Below are 20,247 nucleotides of genomic sequence, written 5' to 3' on the forward strand. Positions count from 1 at the left end.
TCTTCTAATTCCAAAGTGGCATCCTCAATTTGGGTATCACCGGCTACACTCGGGCTATTAAGGCACACATCAGAATGCTCACGATTAGACATCCCACTGTTGGATGGACTCTCCACAGGGATTGTTGTCATTTGTGAATCAGAGCAAATATTCTCCTGTAATGCCTCACTGTTATCTTGCAGCTCGGCTTTGACTCGTAACAGTAGTTGTGCACCAATTGTAGGCTGGGTAACTTTTTGGGATCTGCCACTAATAGCCAAAGGTGAAGGCCTCATTCTCTTTTTGCCACTGCGTGTGTAGAATGGCATGCTTGCAATTTTTTTTTTATCGTCACTTAACTTTTGCTCAGTTACACTTCAATACAGTAAAAAAATTTTTGGTTTTTGTTTTTTGCACTAATTTGAAAACACTCTGTTGTTTGACATCGCCTTGGCCAGATGACGTACTGGGAACACTAACATCAGGACTGGTGACAGAACCTGGTTGCTCATTTAGATCATATGTGGACTGCTTTGAATCCATTCTGAGCGCAAACCACTGGGGAGTGCTAAAAATTATTTAGTAGATTCTGCTGACAGTTATGACTTTTGACAGCCAGAAATATTAATGCACAATTAGGGAGGACACCCCAAAAGCACTGAGGAGTGCTAAAAATTATTTAGTAGATACTGCTGACAGATATGACTTTTGACAGCCAGAAATATTAATGCACAATTAGGGAGGACACCCCAAAAACACTGAGGAGTGCTAAAAATTATTTAGTAGATACTGCTGACAGATATGACTTTTGACAGCCAGAAATATTAATGCACAATTAGGGAGGACACCCCAAAAACACTGAGTGCTAAAAATTATTTAGTAGATACTGCTGACAGATATGACTTTTGACAGCCAGAAATATTAATGCACAATTAGGGAGGACACCCCAAAAACACTGAGGAGTGCTAAAAATTATTTAGTAGATACTGCTGACAGATATGACTTTTGACAGCCAGAAATATTAATGCACAATTAGGGAGGACACCCCAAAAACACAGAGGAGTGCTACAAATTATTTAGTAGATACTGCTGACAGATATGACTTTTGACAGCCAGAAATATTAATGCACAATTAGGGAGGACACCCCAAAAACACTGAGGAGTGCTAAAAATTATTTAGTAGATACTGCTGACAGATATGACTTTTGACAGCCAGAAATATTAATGCACAATTAGGGAGGACACCCCAAAAACACTGAGGAGTGCTAAAAATTATTTAGTAGATACTGCTGACAGATATGACTTTTGACAGCCAGAAATATTAATGCACAATTAGGGAGGACACCCCAAAAGCACTGAGGAGTGCTACAAATTATTTAGTAGATACTGCTGACAGATATGACTTTTGACAGCCAGAAATATTAATGCACAATTATGGGGGACACCCCAAAAGCGCTGGGGAGTGCCAAATATGAAGAAAAAATAATAAACCTCTATCCTCCTCTCTGCACTAGCGATTTTGGTTAGAGCAATTGCAAGAACAATATTGTATTCTCTGTCCCTGCTCTAATTAGCCTATGACTACACCCTGCTCTCTCCCTCTGTCAAATGGCGATGGATTGCTGTGGAGGCGTGTATTTATAAAGTTGAAGTATCGCGAGAACCGAGTCCCGAGATCCGACGACGTCACAATGACGTTCGGCCTCGATTTGGATTCGGAATGGGCGGGAGAGTACCGAGCTGCTCAGCTCGGTACTCGGATACCCAAAGTTCGGGTGGGTTCGGTTCTCGGAGAACCGGACCCGCCCATCTCTACCGAATACTATGTTTTTGGAGTGTGGGAGGAAACCCACACAAACATGGGGAGAATATGTAAAATCCACACAGATAAGGCCATGGTCAGTAATTCAACTCTTGACCCCAGTGCTGTGAGGCAGAAGTGCTAACTACTAAGCCACCAAGATCCCTTCAGGTGATAGAGGAATTGGCCTCCATGGACTTTACGGAGTGCCACACTTGTCTCAGAGCTCTGGTAGAGGAGAAGCACAATGCCCAGGGGAGCGCACTGACGAATGTGAGGCAGGCAATGGGAGATTCAGTTTCTGGAGCATGGAGCAAGCCTCTTCAAGGGTCTTAGCAGATAACATTCTACCCTCTCTCTGGACCTGGAGGGCAAAATGAAATCCCCATCTGTATTTTATAGTATGATCTCGGACAGCTTGAGTCACACCTTTCATCTCCCACTGATTGAGAAAAATAGAAGGGGCCACGTCTTGGAATAAGAGGACTTTAATCCCGTCCATTGAAATCTCAGGTTGCTTTCTAGCCTCACAGAGAATTTGTTCTTTCACCTTATAATAGTGTAGGCGGATAATGACATCTCTTGGGGAGTCGGTGTCCTGCAATCGGGGACAAAGCGCCCGATGGGCTCTGTCTAACAGGAACAGATTGTTGAAGTTGGAAGGGGCCAGCATACGAAAAAGATTGAGAAGATAGTCCTCAAGTTGGGGCCCATTTACAGACTCTATAATTATTATAAGAGTATTATGAATTCGGAAGTTATTGCGTCTGCTTCTGTTTTCAGCATCCTCCTGTTTGTCGGAAAAGAGACTGGAGACTGTTGCGTATAGAGGCAAATTCTTGTTCCAAGAATTTCTGGAAATGGATAATTTTGTCTTGAGACAGCTTCAGTGTATCAACTCGATTGCCAATATCAGCAACTTCGTAGAAGAGGTTGGACATGGCTTTGGATACCTCGTCTTTAATAATATGTTTAATGTTTGTCATTTCAGAGAGGAGAGTGGCAATGTCCGCTTTAGTGGAATGAGCAGATGGGTCGTCAACGGTGGAGTCCATTTCGGAGTAACTACTAGGTACAGAGGGTGAATATGGCTGTTTGGTAGAGGTGGAGCGGATCGGAGTAAGGTATTTTACAAGTGACTGGGAACCAGGCCTCTTATTCTTAGACATTCTACATCCAGGGCAGAGAGAGAATAGGGGTGAGCACGGCCAGCTTGGTTAACAAAGAATGTTCCAATAGTGAATGGTCCACACACAGGACAAGTTAAAGCTTCACAGCATAGTTAAGCTTACATCCAGGTTTGAGTAGAATGGCATGGTTAGGCTCGCAAATCGGTGTTAGTTAAGCATCAGAGGGATGGCATGGGACTGTGCTTGGTGGAGGGAGGGAGTAGCAAAACCCCTGATGAAGGAGTGCATGCATGCTATACAGACAGATTATAATAGGCTGGTAGAGTAAATTAATATTGGAGCTCCCTCTAGTGGTGATCTGTGGAACCAGCAGGTAGCAAAGATACTGGATGTAAATGTCCACACTATAGTTGAAGGTTATATAGTTATGTGATGACCCCACAGAAATCAAGGCAAGCAAAAAGTTGTAAAGGGTTAAAGCTGTCATGTAAGGTTATACTGTAAGCAAGTCTAGGGTCTACACAGTAAGCAGAGCAGCAATCATGAGCCCTAAGGCAGATATCCAAGAACAAACACTAGTGGACAGAACAGTGAAGACCACTGTGGCTGTAATATGGGCTGCCCAGGCCGCCCGCACAGAGTGTGATGGTGTGGGAGCACTGAGTCTGGCAATGTGTATAGCTAGTACACAGGTGTCGTTTCCGGCCTCCTAGTGATTATTGCACGGAGGGTCATTAAACTGCAGTCGTCCAGCCGTAATTCCAGCAGGCAGCAAGAACAGTGCCCTGAGACTATGCACAGCTTCGGCATACAGCAAACTGACTGGTGCAGAGCGGCATCCCCAGAGAGTACAGCAGAGGACGTTGGCAGCTCTGTCGGGTAAGTGCAGGCAGGCGCCACTGCTGGTAGATTTCAGGTGCCGCTGATGCAGGGTGCAGACAGTGTGCTGGCCACCGCGCCTCTGCACAACACTGGGTCCCCATCTGCAACACAATCCAGAGGGGGTCCGCAGAGTTCAAGTAGACGCCCACCGGGTTGGTAAGCTGGGTTTGCGTTAAAATCATGGTGCTGCACAGTAACACTTAATAAGCCTTCAGGGACAGTCAATCGCAAAATGACCTCTGCAAGGTATAGTATGGAGGCTACTCTACCAGATGATGGCAATTATTCTCGGTTAGGTACAAATGCGAGCTGGATGTCCAAGGTAGAAGGGCAATCCTGATCAGAGCAGTCAGAAAAGCTGACTGACCATCTTGGATGCCAAGTCACGCCCCAGTAAATTGTTTTTTTAAAGTTACATAGTCTGTTTGAATAATTGATTGATTAATGATGTGGAAAGAATGCTAAATATGAAGGGTTGTGGGCACACCTCCATCTAGGTCTCTTAGAAAATTTGCTTCTGGCAATGAAACATGTTAGAACACTGTGATTTATGGAATAATTTTTGCCAGTACTTCTTCACAAGTATTTACCTATGGTATTTATTTTCATCAGATACAATTGACAATTTACAGCTCCAACTGCAAGTTATCCTGTAATTCTAATTGAAACACAAGGATTGCTACCATCAGATGTTTTCTGTCATTTATCTTATGGACACATTTATAAATCAAAATTGCTTTTTAACAGTCTTTGTCTTACAAATTTAGCAATTGCCCATATTTCTTGTAATGGTATTTTACTAAAGGTTTTTATACAAGAGCTCTTGCTACTTGTATATTATATGTCATTTTGTGAATAAATATAGTAATTTAATATTTTGTCCACAGATCTTTTAAATGTTACATTTGTATAAGTTCTATAGAACTATTTTCATCACTATCTAGTGGTTCTTGTGTGCTGTTGACATCATTTGTAGGTCTGCAAGGAAGGATATGTTGTTTTAACACCATCCACCCAAACACAGGAGCAAGGAGATTTCAGGCCAACACCATCATATACATTTCGGTCACTCCACATGCAACATCCTATGCAAGCATACATGACTTCTAAACCAATGCCCATCACAAGTATGCAACGGTACACAGGGAGTCCATTCCGATTGGATAATAGCAAACTGTTGTATTATGAACAGCTGTGAACCCATTGGATATGTAACAGCAGGTGATATGTGATAACAGGCCCTACATGGGTTATGTGACAACAGTCACAACATGCGATACATGACAACAGGGGATATGTAAAATATAATAAGCAAGTGTGAATGGCTCATGTGTATTAGCATAGGGGTCAGTTTCTAGGGGTTACTTTTCATACAACAAAATTAACAACTTTTTCAATGGAGATTATGCCCTGGTGCCACTGACGGTTAACTGTGTTTGACTATTTGTATTTTTAAGTCTTCTCATATGTAAGAAATCTTAAACATTCCGCTTTGGCCATTTGAGGTGTCAGGAGGTATAAAAATAACCAACAGCTGATAATCACATTCTCACACATTAACTGCACAGTTTGTAGCAATAAAAATCATATTTTGCTCTCTGTTTTGGGTGGTGGTCTCATGTCTGCCCTCTGTATTGTGTGGTGATGACAAGGGTGCTATCTATTGTGTGACGGTCACACGGATACTGTGTGGTCTTCGGCTGCTGTAGCACATCCACTTCAAGGTTGGATGTGCTGTGCATTCAGAGATGCTCTTCTGCATACCACCCATGGTTAATTGAGTTACTGTTGCATTCCTGTCAGCGAGAACCAGGCTGGCTATTCTATTCGGACATCTCTCAATGACAAGGTGTTTCCACCCACAGAACTGCCGCTCTCTGGATGGTTTTGGTTTTGAGCACCGTTCTCTGTAAACTCTAGAGACTGTTGTGTGTAAAAATCTCAAGAGATCAGCAGTTTCTGAGGTACTGAAGCAACCCATATTGCACCAACAATCGTTCCACAGTAAAAGTCACTTAGATCACATTTCTTCTCTATCCTAGTGTTTGGTCTGAACAACAATTCCAATTTTCAACCATGTCTGCATACTTTGAGTTTCTGCCACATGATTGGCTGATTAGGTATCTGCTTTAACTAGCAGATGTTCAGATACACCTAATGAAGTGAACAGTGAATATGCATGTGTGTGTATATATCTAATATATAAATGTCTAGTGGCGTGTGTTAGTCTGTCTGTCTGTGTGTGTGTGTGTGTGTGTGTGGGAAAAATAAAACCAAGCTGCAGCGCCACCTGCTGGGCGGAGTTATACACTGACCTACTAAATTCTTAGTGTGTGTGGAAAAAAAAATTCAGAAAGGGCTGAAATTTGGTATACGAAGATGTTTTTAATTTGTTAATTTAATTTGTTAATTGTTAAAAGTGTTTATAAAGATTTAAAAAATATATATATATTTCTTGAAGGAGAAGTGACAGTTGGGAGTGGTTGGTGGTTGCCGGGGGATGACAGTTGGGAGTGGTTGGTGGTTGAGGCCTGGGCTATGGCCCAAATGCATGACAAGAACCTTTTTAACACCTTAAGTAGCTTGATTTGACTAGAATGCATGAGTATCATGCACGGGTTAACTTGTGTATATATATATATATATGAGTTCAATATAGATGTATATGATAGACAGTGTTTTTTGTTTTTTTTTTAAACAATTTTTTTTATTGTTTATTTAAACAGGTTTACACGTATAAAACATCAGCAATGAGTTGTATAAATGGAGAAGAACATAAATACATGTGGATAAAATGAAAACATTTGTAGGCATACGATAAATAAAGTGATGTAAAATCCAAATGTAGATTTGGTGTGTATAATTCAAGGAGAAAAAGTTTGTAGGTGAGGGGAGACATACAGAGGGTTAAGGGGGAAGAGAAGGAAGGTATCTGATGAGGGAGAGAGAAAAATAAAGATGAGTGAGTTTGACTATGGTAACTAGAGCAAGAGATTGGTATATTTAGTCAGTCATCTCCAATCAGGAAGAAGTAATTAGATAGTAAGTTAAACTAAGAGAATGTCAAACGGTAGAAAGGGGCGGTTCTGCTTCATAAAAGGATGTCCAGGGGGTTCCACACAGCTTTGAATTGAATTGGAGTATTGTTAAGGGTGGCGGTTATACTTTCCAATGATAGACAGTGTTTTTATATATATTTATACATAGATTAAAGTTTTAATTTTGTATTTATTTTTCTTACGTTTTCAGCACCTTTTACTTTGTTAAAAAACCTGAAAATGAGCATTTTACATGCATCTTTCTTTTTAAATCACTTTATAAATAAAAATTATCAACCATTGTTTGTATTTTTGTCAATAAAATAACATACCTTTACCTCTCAAATGTCCCAATTCCATCAGGATAGTCCTGATTTTAGGGGACTATCCTGATCAGCCAGTCGATTGTCCCGGCATGAGGGACATCTGGAACGTATTTCCACTCTCCACTTTGCATACATGCTGTGTGAACCAGTTAGTGGTGGACTCTTTGTATAAGTGAAGATGGAAGGGAGATGTAGGTGGTTGGAGGGAAGTGCAAGCTATCCGTTCCATGGTGCTGGCCATGCGCATACACACAGCTGGCCACACCTCTGCTGTGTGCTATTTCCCAGGTAGTGAATGTACCAGGTACCTTAGCTGAAGGGGATCTAGAGACATGACTATAAGCAGGCTCACTCAAAATTAACAGACTTCTGTTGTAAAAGTACAATTTAAATGAAAAAAGGTTATTATAGAGGTGAGGAAATAGTCAATTTAGCTAAATCCCATCACTGAAAATGACCTCAGCTGTCAGAGGTAAAATAATAAAATATAAAAGGAAAAGGTAATTCTGGAAGTAAGGAAATTAACATAACCTTTAACATAAAATTACCTCAGCACTCTGTTGTAAAATAGTACAATATAAATGTCACGAGCCGCGGCGGTACTTACAGCCGACGCGACTCACTTCCTGTTCTTTCCTGCGTCCCGGCTGTCACCTTGACGACCGGGACTTCACTTCCGGGCAGAACCCAACCGTTGCCAAGGCAACGGTCCGACGCTTCAGCTCACTGCTGTGTCCCGGCAATGAGAAGAAGCCGGGCGCATGCGCAAAACCCCCCTGGCTAGCCTGCGGGCTAATAGCAATTATTAATGAGTAGCTGATGGGCGGTTATAGCATCTGTGTAGTGCACTTGTGCTGACCTGCTCTCTGTTTCTGCTGGATTGCTGTTGTTACCATTGCCTGCTTACTGGATTTCGCCTTCTTGCCTGTGTCCCTGATCTTTTGGCCTGTACTTCAGATTCTGCTGACCTGCTCGTGACCCTAACCCTTTGGCGTGTTTCTGACTATCCTTTTCTGCAAGTGACCCCTGACCTCGACTAGTTTTCTGGATTTGCTGTCTGCCATTAATCCTCATTCCTGGGTTCTCCGCACCGGTACCCATCTCACGACCTTCTGTTTGTCTGCAGCCAAGTCTGTTCCCACCACTAGGGGCAACAGTGAACACCAGACTATCGGAGCAGACTCCGGCTTTTGTGGTATTGGTTGCTGGAGTTCCTAACATTATAACCAGCCAGTGAAGCGCTGGAGAGGATTATTTATTATTTGGGACGAAACCCTCTCCAGCCCAAGTTCTAGCTGGACAGATTCAAACCCTGTCTCAGATGGTCCAGGGACTGTCGCAATGGTTGTCAGCTCAAGAGGAAGCTTCCAGGACTGTGCAAGCCCAACAAAGTTCGTTGGTACCTGCTCCAGAACCAAAGATGAATTTGCCAGACCGTTTCTCCGGGAAAAGGTCACTGTTCAGCAATTTTAAGGAAAGTTGCAAGCTTTATTTTCGTCTAAGACCTCACTCTTCTGGGTCAGAACAACAACGGGTCAGGATTATTATATCCCTCCTCCAAGGTGACCCCCAGTCCTGGGCGTTTAGCCTTCCTTCTACAAGTCCCTCACTACTCTCTGTCAATGCGTTCTTTAACGCTTTAGGCCTACTATATGATGATCCTGATAGTGGCTTCGGCCGGGGCTCATCTCTGGGCTTTAAAACAGGGCCGGCGCTCTGCTGAAGAATTCTGTGCCCAATTCAGGTGTTGGTCCACAGATAGTGAATGGAATGATCCCGCGTTGCGCAGCCAACTCCGTTTAGGTCTCTCGGAGCAGATCAAGGATGCATTGGTTTAGTATCCTTCGCCAACGTCGTTGGAAGATCTCATTCAACTCGCCATTAAAATCGATATGCGAATCAGGGAAAGGAAGGCGGAGAGAGAGACGCCAGTATTTATCTCAGCACCATTGGATCCAGAAGAACTGATGCAATTAGAAGCAGATCACCTCTCAGCAGAGGAAAAGGCCAGAAGGCGGACTCATGGCTTGTGTCTCTACTGTGGTGCTAAGGGACATTTCTCTCGTTCCTGCCCCGCCAAGTTGGGAAAAGGTTTGGCCTAGGACAGTGGTTCCCAAACTTTCTCAGCTCGAGGCACCCTTAGGGTCACCATAATTTTTCCAAGGCACCCCTAAGCAAAAATAATTACCAGGTAGTCCCGTTTTTTAAGTAGTTGGATCAAAATGATGTAAGATGTATTTAGACCCCTTCACCATCACATTGTGCCCCTTCACCATATCACCCTGTGTCCCCCTCTTCGCCATCTCACACCCTGTGTCCCCCTCTTCGCCATCTCACACCCTGTGTCCCCCTCTTCGCCATCTCACACCCTGTGTCCCCCTCTTCGCCATCTCACACCCTGTGTCCCCCTCTTCACCATCTCACACCCTGTGTCCCCCTCTTCGCCATCTCACACCCTGTGTCCCCCTCTTCGCCATCTCACACCCTGTGTCCCCCTCTTCGCCATCTCACACCCTGTGTCCCCCTCTTTGCCATCTCACACCCTGTGTCCCCCTCTTTGCCATCTCACACCCTGTGTCCCCCTCTTCGCCATCTCACACCCTGTGTCCCCCTCTTCGCCATCTCACACCCTGTGTCCCCCTCTTCGCCATCTCACACCCTGTGTCCCCCTCTTCGCCATCTCACACCCTGTGTCCCCCTCTTCGCCATCTCACACCCTGTGTCCCCCTCTTCACCACCTCACACCCTGTGGCCCCCTCTTCGCCATCTCACACCCTGTGTCCCTCTTCATCAGCTCACTCTCTGTCCCCCCCTTGAGCATCTCTCTCTGTCCCCCCTTGAGCATCTCTCTCTGTCCCCCCTTGAGCATCTCTCTCTGTCCCCCCTTGAGCATCTCTCTCTGTCCCCCCTTGAGCATCTCTCTCTGTCCCCCCTTGAGCATCTCTCTCTGTCCCCCCTTGAGCATCTCTCTCTGTCCCCCCTTGAGCATCTCTCTCTGTCCCCCCTTGAGCATCTCTCTCTGTCCCCCCTTGAGCATCTTTCTCTGTCCCCCCCCTTCAGCATCTCTCTCTGTCCCCCCCTTCAGCATCTCTCTCTGTCCCCCCCTTCAGCATCTCTCTCTGTCCCGCCCCTTCAGCATCTCTCTCTGTCCCCCCCCTTCAGCATCTCTCTCTGTCCCGCCCCTTCAGCATCTCTCTCTGTCCCCCCTTCAGCATCTCTCTCTGCCCCCCCTTCAGCATCTCTCTCTGTCCCCCCTTCAGCATCTCTCTCTGTCCCCCTCCTTCAGCATCTGACTCTAGTTCCCCCTCCTTCAGCGTCTCTCTGTCCCCCTCCTTCAGCGTCTCTCTGTCCCCCTCCTTCAGCGTCTCTCTGTCCCCCTCCTTCAGTGTCTCTCTGTTCCCCACCTTCAGTGTCTCTCTCTCTCTGTCCCCCTCCTTCAGTGTCTCTCTCTGCCCTCCACCAGTGTCTCTCTGTCCCCCTCCTTCAGTGTCTCTCTGTCCCCCTCCTTCAGTGTCTCTCTGTTCCCCACCTTCAGTGTCTCTCTCTCTGTCCCCCTCCTTCAGTGTCTCTCTCTGCCCTCCACCAGTGTCTCTCTGTCCCCCTCCACCAGTGTCTCTCTGTTCCCCACCTTCAGTGTCTCTCTCTGCCCTCCACCAGTGTCTCTCTGTCCCCCTCCACCAGTGTCTCTCTGTCCCCCTCCACCAGTGTCTCTCTGTCCCCCTCCTTCAGTGTCTCTCTGTCCCCCTCCTTCAGTGTCTCTCTCTGCCCTCCACCAGTGTCTCTCTGTCCCCCTCCACCAGTGTCTCTCTGTCCCCCTCCACCAGTGTCTCTCTGTCCCCCTCCTTCAGTGTCTCTCTGTCCCCCTCCTTCAGTGTCTCTCTGTTCCCCACCTTCAGTGTCTCTCTCTCTGTCCCCCTCCTTCAGTGTCTCTCTCTGCCCTCCTTCAGTGTCTCTCTCTGCCCTCCACCAGTGTCTCTCTGTCCCCCTCCACCAGTGTCTCTCTGTCCCCCTCCACCAGTGTCTCTCTGTCCCCCTCCACCAGTGTCTCTCTGTCCCCCTCCACCAGTGTCTCTCTGTCCCCCTCCACCAGTGTCTCTCTGTCCCCCTCCTTCAGTGTCTCTCTGTCCCCCTCCTTCAGTGTCTCTCTGTCCCCCTCCTTCAGTGTCTCTCTGTCCCCCTCCTTCAGTGTCTCTCTGTCCCCCTCCTTCAGTGTCTCTCTGTCCCCCTCCTTCAGTGTCTCTCTGTCCCCCTCCTTCAGTGTCTCTCTGTCCCCCTCCTTCAGTGTCTCTCTGTCCCCCTCCTTGAGCGTCTCTCTGTCCCCCTCCTTGAGCGTCTCTCTGTCCCCCTCCTTGAGCGTCTCTCTGTCCCCCTCCTTGAGCGTCTCTCTGTCCCCCTCCTTGAGCGTCTCTCTGTCCCCCTCCTTCAGTGTCTCTCTGTCCCCCTCCTTCAGGGTCTCTCTGTCCCCCTCCTTCAGCGTCTCTCTCTGTCCCCCTCCTTCAGCGTCTCTCTCTGTCCCCCTCCTTCAGCGTCTCTCTCTGTCCCCCTCCTTCAGCGTCTCTCTCTGTCCCCCTCCTTCAGCGTCTCTCTCTGCGTCTCTCTGTCCCACTCCTTCAGCGTCTCTCTCTGCGTCTCTCTGTCCCCCTCCTTCAGTGTCTCTCTCTGTCCCCCTCCTTCAGTGTCTCTCTCTGTCCCCCTCCTTCAGTGTCTCTCTCTGTCCCCCTCCTTCAGTGTCTCTCTCTGCGTCTCTCTATCCCCCTCCTTTATTGTCTCTCTCTGCCCCCCCATTCAGCACCTCTCTCTGTCCCCCATCACTCTCCGTTCCTGTACTTACCTTCTTTCTTCATGTTCCGCCGTCTTCTGTCCTGATGTCCTCTCTGCCGCTCCTCACTGACACTGTCGGACGCGATGACATCATGCCCGGCAGTAAGTGAGAACAGCTGCCGGGCGAGGAGGATCCGGCACTGGATGGGTAAGTTTTTTTTTTTCTTTCTTTCTTCTTCTTTTTTTTGGAGGGTGATCGCGGCACCCCTGTGACAGCGCCGCGGCACCCCAGGGAGCCGCGGCGCACACTTTGGGAACCACTGGCCTAGGAGATAAAGAAGGGGTTCACCTAGGTCTTCAGATCATCTCCTCTAAAAATGCCTTTTTGCTTCCCGCCCACATCACCTGTGGGGCTCATTCCGTTAACATTTCAGCTTTTATTGATAGCGGTGCCGCCGGGAACTTTCTTGATATGGATTTTGCTAAGTCTGCTGGAATTCCTCTCCGCAGTATCAATCCAGTTATCATGGTATGTGGTCTAGATGGAGAATCTCTTCCAGGTGGCAAGGTCCTGTATGAAACTCCACCATTACATCTAACGGTGGGAACCCTCCATTCAGAATGTCTACGTGATTAACTGTCCATCTGTACCAGTGATCTTAGGACATCCCTGGCTGCAACTACATAATCCGGTAATTGATTGGACACAAGGGGAGATTACCCAGTGGAGGTCTTCTTGTTCACAGACTTGTTTGAAGTTGCCTCTTCGGATCTTACAACCTGTTTCACCGCTACTACCTCCGCAATACCAAGAATTCTGGGATGTCTTCTCTAAAAAGGCAGCCGACACCTTACCTCCTCATAGGGAATACGATTGTGCCATCGAATTAATTCCGGGCGCTAAATTACCTAAAGGGAGGCTTTATTCTCTCTCCAGTCCGGAGACCCAAGCCATGCGTGATTATGTCAAAGAAAACCTTCAGAAAGGATTCATTAGGCCTTCAAAATCCCCAGTGGGAGCTGGTTGCTTCTTTGTTTCCAAGAAGGATGGTGGTCTCCATCCCTGCATAGACTTTAGAGGCCTTAACAAGATCACTGTCAAAAATACATACCCTCTTCCTCTCATCTTGGTCCTGTTTGACCAACTCAGAGGTTCTACCATCTTTACCAAGATTGACCTCCACGGGGCATACAATCTCATCCGCATCCGGGAAGGAGATGAGTGGAAAACGGCTTTCAATACTCAGTCTGGCCACTATGAGTAGTTATGCCATTCGGTCTCTTTAACGCACCAGCAGTCTTCCAGGATCTTATTAATGATGTTCTTCGGGAGTTCCTTGATCAGCTTGTAGTGGTATACTTGGATGACATTCTGATATACTCGCAGTCCGTGTCACAACATCGACTCCATGTTCAACAAGTACTCCGTAAATTACGGGATCATCACTTGTTCGCCAAGCTGTGAAATCCGAGTTTGAAGTCCAACGTGTATCATTCCTTGGCTATATCATATCTTCGTCTGGCTTTTCCATGGACCCCAGAAAGTACAAGCTATCCTTGACTGGGTGTAACCTGTTAATCTAAGGCTGTGCAAGGGTTCCTGGGCTTCGCTAATTATTATCGAAGATTTATTCGAAGTTTCTCCGATTTGGTAGCCCCCATTGTTGCCCTCACTAGAAAAGCGGCAAATCCAGGCAACTGGTCTCTGGAAGCTATCAGTTCCTTTGAGGCTTTGAAACAGGCATTCATCTCCGCTCCTGTTTTAAGCATCCTAATCCTGACTTACCTTTTGTTCTTGAAGTTGAAGCCTCTGATGTAGGTGCAGGTGTTGTACTCTCTCAAAAGGATCTTCTTAACCAGCGATTTTTCCCTTGTGCATTATTCTCTCGGAAATTCTCTTCTGCAGAGGCCAACTATGATGTTGGTAATCGAGAACTCTTGGCCATCAAATGGGCTTTTGAAGAATGGCGTCATTGGCTAGAAGGGGCGGTCCATGTTATCTCGGTCATTACTGACCACAAGAATTTTCAATATATCGAATCAGCAAAACGACTGAACCCAAGGTATGCCCGTTGGTCTCTGTTCTTTACTCGCTTCCGTTTTACTATCAGTTACAGACCAGGTTCTAAGAACACTAAGGTTGATGCCTTGTCCAGAAGTTTTTCCTCTGATCATGCACCAGCTCCGAAACCACTACCGTTTCTACCATCTAAAATCATTCATGCCGGTTTAGCCCAAGATTTGACTTCAATTCTTCAAAGATTCCAAAAATTGGCCCCCACTGGAACACCTGCGAACCGCTTATTCGTTCCGGTCCACCTCCAAAAAGCCGTTCTCACTGAGGCTCATGATCATAAAACTGCTGGACGGGTATCTTGAAAACTACTGAGAACCTTTCATGTTCCGTTTAGGTGGCTGACCATGTCTTCTGCAGTCCAAGATTATGTTATGCCCTCTGAAATCTGTGCCAGGAACAAGACTCCTAGAAATCGTCCTTACTGTCAGCTTATGCCCTTGTCTGTCCCTTCTAGACCGTGGACACACTTGTCAATGAATTTCGTTGTGGAACTTCCTGTCTCAGCGGGCTACAATAATATTTGGGTAGTGGTTGACCGCTTCAGTAAAATGGCTCATTTCATACCTTTAACCAGACTCCCTAGTGCACAGACCTTGGCCTCCCTTTTTGTTCAACATATTTTCCGACTCCATGGCTTACCAGTAGGTATTGTTTCTGACCGTGGTTCTCAGTTTGTGGCTCAATTCTGGAGATCCTTTTGTTCTCTCCTTGAAACATATATCAGCCTCTCTCCAGCATTTAATCCGCAATCCAATGGACAAACTGAGAGGGTCAATCAGTCTCTGGAACAATTTTTACGTCTATATACTTCTGAGTTTCACAACAACTGTTCAGCATTATTACCCTGGGCGGAATTTGCATACAACAATTCCTGCCATTCCTCCACTTGTATTTCACCATTTTATTGTAATCTCGGTTTTCATCCCAGATCTAACTCCTTGGCTGTTCTTAATTCTTCTGGGCTTCCTGGCATACATTCCACAGCTACTGCACTGAAGAGCATCTGGAAAAATGTCCATGCTGCCTTAGAACAAGCCTCATTTCGATCAAAAAATTTGGTGGACCAACACCGTAGGAGCTGTTCTTTTAAAGTTGGGCAGAAGGTGTGGCTCTCTAACCGGAATATCAGGCTCAGGCAACCATGTAAAAAACTGGGTCCTTTTTCCATTATCAAACAAGTGAATCCAGTGGTATTTAGGTTGAAGCTCCCACACTCCTTGAAGATTCCAAATATGTTCCACTGCTCCTTACTCAAACCTGTAATATTTTCTAGTAAATTCAGACGGATCCACCCTCAGAGGCCTCATTCGGTGAATGTGGAAGGACATCGAGAATTTGTGATACAAAAAATACTGGATTCCAAGAAAGTCCAGGGGCAAATTCACTTTCTAGTCCAATGGAAGGGCCGTGGTTTGGAAGAACGTGTCTGGATTCCAAGAAACCGCCTTCATGCGGACAGACTCATTAAAGAATTCTTCAGGCAATTTCCCAGTAAGCCAGGGTGTCGGGGGTTTCCAAACCCCTCCTCAAGGGGGGGTACTGTCACGAACTGCGGTGGTACTTACAGCCGCCGCAACTCACTTCCTGTTCTTTCCTGCATCCCGGCCATCACCTTGACGACCGGGACGTCACTTCCGGGCAGGACCCAACCGTTACCAAGGCAACGGTCAAACGCTTCAGCTCATTGCTGCGTCCCCGCAATGAGAAGAAGCCGGGCGCATGCGCAAAACCCCCCTGGCTAGCCTGCGGGCTAATAGCAATTATTAATGAGTAGCTGATGGGCGGTGATTGTGTCAGAGCTGGGCTCTGATTGGCCACATGAAGTACTTAAGGCAGAGAGGGCCGGTTATAGCGTCTGTGTAGTGCACTTGTGCTGACCTGCTCTCTGTTTCTGCTGGATTGCTGTTGTGACCATTGCCTGCTTACTGGATTTCGCCTTCTTGCCTGTGTCCCTGATCTTTTGGCCTGTACTTCGAAATTCTGCTGACCTGCTCGTGACCCTAACCCTTTGGCGTGTTTCTGACTATCCTTTTCTGCAAGTGACCACTGACCTCGGCTAGTTTTCTGGATTTGCTGTCTGCCATTACTCCTCATTCCTGGGTTCTCCGCAGCCAGGACCCATCTCACGACCCTCCATTTGTCTGCAGCCAAGTCTGTCCCCACCACTAGGGGCAACAGTGAACACCAGACTTTCGGAGCAGACTCCGGCTTTTGTGGTATTGGCTGCTGGAGTTCCTAACAATAAATGGAAAAGGTCAATCTGGAAGTAAGGAAAAAGTAAATTCAGTTTAAGCTGGCTAAATCCCATCACTCAAAATTACCTTGGCACTCTAGGGTTAAAATGATGATTTCAGAGAAGGGGATCTAGACACATCAGTGAGCTGGCTAAATCCCTTTACAATTGATTACGCAGCCAGAAAGGGCAACAAGGTACTTTAAGGGAAGGGGATCTAACTAGCTCACACAGAGAGGACTTTTACCCATGCAGTGAATGTCCCAGGTACCTTAGCTGAAGGGGATTTAGTCATAGCCCAGCACTCATTGTGACAAGTTAAAAGTCATGCTGACGTAGTGAGTAGTGCTGGACGGCAGGGGATCACACGGCCACATCGCAGATGAGTGGGGGGCAGATGTCAGTCACATAGCCGCATCACAGATCGGCAGGGGGGGAGGGAGTGGGTAGGTGTCAGTCACACCCCCCACCCAGGTACTTCTTGATGTCACCCGGCTGGCAACATTTTCTGGGGAGAACACTGATGTAGATGGCACAAGCCATAAAAACATCACTGCAAAGTCTAACCTACTTCTAATTTAGAACCTTTCTTTTGATTTAACTTTTCAGACTTTCTCTTACAAAGCCTAATGTATGTCTTACTCAGCTAAGCCTAATGTATGTCTTAAATGAATCATGTGAGGTAGCGATTGCTTTTTATTACATGTGTTGCTTTGTGCATTTGAAGATTTTTATTACATTAGTCGAAGTGTGCCAAGAAATTCACTTTTCCGCAAAAATTACGACGTTCATGTAAAAAACGAGTTTCAGGCACCTGTGACCAGTCTCAGAATTGCCTTCTGGGAAGGACTTGATTTGCCTAATCGGAACCTGCAGAGAACACCCCAAAACTTACATTTGGATCAAATGGGCGCTCCTAAAATGGGATAGGGGAAGGGTATTCAGGGTGCTGCCTCAAACCCTGTGGGGGTTGTCTCAGATCCCCACAAAACAAAGCATTAAAGATAGTTCTTTATGGGAGAGGGCGCGAATAGGGTGGGATGTGGACAAATACTGTATTAATGTAATAATGTATTTGTGAGTAATTCACTCTAATTGGGCAATTGATTTCAAAGAGTTGATGAAAATGGTCAATATCATATTTAGAATTAATGTTACCATGCAATATTAAATTTATACTCATAGATAAAATCCAAGTACATAAATTTGTATATTGAAGTGCAAGTGCAACAATTAAATAGTAAATCAGAAGCAGGTACATTAATAATGTCCTTAATGAGTCCCAGCCACTACAGTCTCAATCTGGGCTTAAGATAAAACCTGTTCTCCCACATATACACCACGTATACACCATATATACAAAGTACTTAGGAAAAATACCAATAATGTCCAGATAAATGTTCCACTCCATGTTCCCAATTCCTCCTACACATGATGTTTCTCATAGCATCTGTATTTTACTTGTGAGGTAAAGGAAAATAAAAATGGTATTGCCCATTTTCATCAGCTCTTTGAAATCAATTGCCCAATTAGGGCGAATTACTCGCAAATACATTAGTATTTATACATTTTACATTTATTTCAAATTCTTTTTTTAAACTCTTTATTTGTTACAAGAGGAAACAGCAAGGGAAAGTACGAACAGCAAATAAAAACACTATTAAGGCAACAAGATGCCTCCTCTTATTTTAAGTTTTTATACTAGAAGGGAGGGGTAAGAGAGAGACAAGGGACAGGGAGGGGGGGTTGGGAAGAAGGACAGGCATGTATATCGTCATACATATTACAAAGGCGATTATAAGCAACATATCCAGAGACTAACGACCTATGAAATAAAATAAAAATAAACAGACGGCAAGATATATGGGTCTCTTACCCAAGGCGCACGACAACCAGCCTGGAGGATCTGGAGACGGCCCAGAGTCTATGTACCATTAGAGGGCAAAAGAGCCAAAGGGGGGTAAACAGCTGCAACTTTCATGAAGATACCACGGGGCCCAAACCTTGTCAAAGTTGTAAGATTTATCGAATGGATAGCATGTAATACTCCATGCTTGCAATATGCCAGATATAGTTCCGTAAGGACTGCATAGAGAGAGAGCTAGAATCTTTCTAATGTTTAGCTATTAGGGATTTGGCAGCAGCCAGTATGTGAGAGATCAGCTTGTTGGAAGGGATAGGGCGAGAGAGAAGGAACGATCAGGAATGCTTAGTAATTTGTTGGTCAGATACGGAGTTAATAAGTGCAAGGGCCATGTTCCAAGAGGGCATTATACGGGGGCATGTATACCATATATGTAGCATCGTACCTCTCTGGCCACATTCCCGCCAACAGCTCGGAGTAGCGGTGGGAAAAATTGTAGACAATCTGTCTGGGGTATAATACCACCTATAGTACAATATGTATACAGTTTCTTTAATAAGTGTGGATATTGAGCTCTTGGCAATCCCCTCGCTGACATCCTCCCAGCAAGACTCATCTGGGGGGGGGGGGGGGTCCAGATCTCTCTTCCATTCCCTTTCATGCCGCCTTGGGACGTCAAAGGAAATCTCTATTAGCCAATTATATATCCTCAACACCATCCCTTTGATGAGTGGGGAATGCAAACAGAGTGTCAGAGGCGGGCAAGGACATAGCAAAGTGTTGGACCTAGAAGTACGAAAAGAAAAGTGGGCGAAAAGGTTTAAACTTGTGATGATGATCAGACATAGAGACCCAAGTTCCGTTGACCACCAGACCTGAGACCACACGTATCTCCGCATGTTTCCAGAGTTTAAATTGCTGTGACTGATCACCTGGGGGGGAGATGTGGGTTGCTCCACAGGGGAGTTAGAGGCATGAGGACAAACAAAATTGGAGCGATTGGAGTGTGGAGGCCTCCTGTGATCTGTCTAGTCTGGAGAGGCCCCATAGGGATAACAAGGAAGGGACTCCCACAAAATGGGTCTCCAAGTCCATCCATGCTACGGTCCAGTATGGGACATAAATAATCGCAAGCTAGGTCAGATGTGCCGCCAGGTAATAGAGTTTAACATCTGGAAAGCCTCTTCCTCTCCGAGCCCTTGGCTGCTTAAGTACAGCTACTGAGATTCTAGGGGGCTTGCCATACCAGACAAATTTGAGGAAAGAAGAATGCAAGTTCCGAAACACAAGATCCGTCGCCTTCACCACTAGAGTCTGGAAGGGGTAGAGAAGTTTAGGATCAGGTTCATCTTAACAGCAATGATCCTCCCCAGCCATGACATGATATAGCTCCTCCATACTTCTAGGTCTTTCTTTATTTTAATTAGAAGGGAAGGAAAATTCTCTCTGTATAATCGGTCATAGGAATAGGTGACATAGACCACAAGATACTTGATCTTGTTCACTTGCCACCGCAAAGAAAAATTAGCCTGTAGTGTGGCACGGAGGGGAGGGGGAGTGTGGGAAAGCATAGCCTCAGATTTAGCAAAACTTAATTTTATAGCCTGAAAGAATACCATACTCATCAATGAGCTTGTATAGAGCGGTAACGAGGCTCGGGGGTTCATGAGAGAAAGAAGTATGTCGTCTGCAAAGAGGGAGACCTTGAATTCCCGGGGTCCCACCTCCACACCTGTAATCAGAGCAGACTGCCTAATCATTGCCGCCAAGAGCTCTATAACCAATGCAAAAATTAAAGGAGAAAGGGAGAAGGGATCAGATAGCGAGCCATTATCCAATACCCTAGCGGTGGGAAAGTTGTAAAGAGCAGATACTCTCGTCAGGAATTCAGCCGAGAAGTCATACGTTTTCAAAGCGTGAAACATGAAGTCCCAGGAAATCCGATTGAATGCCTTCTTGGCATCCAAAGAGAGCACGGCTTAGAGACACCTCTTGTTAATTATTTGAACTAAATCTATTGCGCGATGGGTATTATCTCTGGCTTGACGACCTGGGATAAATCCCGACTGATCATAATGGATCAGACCCGGAAGGACTCTATTCAAACGGATGGCTAGTATTTTTGCATAGATCTTAACATCAACATTAAGGAGGGA

At 45.8% G+C, this 20,247-nt stretch overlaps 1 protein-coding gene across 1 annotated transcript in view; it reads left to right on the plus strand.

Moving 5' to 3' along the window:
• The first annotated feature begins 3,080 nt into the window (after positions 1-3,080).
• The window catches only part of STPG1 (sperm tail PG-rich repeat containing 1), a 96,304-nt gene continuing 79,137 nt past the window's right edge, over positions 3,081-20,247 (plus strand). Inside the window, exon 1 of the mRNA XM_075195377.1 lies at positions 3,081-3,789. The gene's annotated coding sequence lies outside the window, so the exon portion shown is untranslated. The remainder of the gene's footprint in view (positions 3,790-20,247) is intronic.

This window comes from Mixophyes fleayi, chromosome 2, assembly GCF_038048845.1.
Source record: "Mixophyes fleayi isolate aMixFle1 chromosome 2, aMixFle1.hap1, whole genome shotgun sequence".
In the NCBI taxonomy this organism is placed as follows: Eukaryota; Metazoa; Chordata; class Amphibia; order Anura; family Limnodynastidae; genus Mixophyes; species Mixophyes fleayi.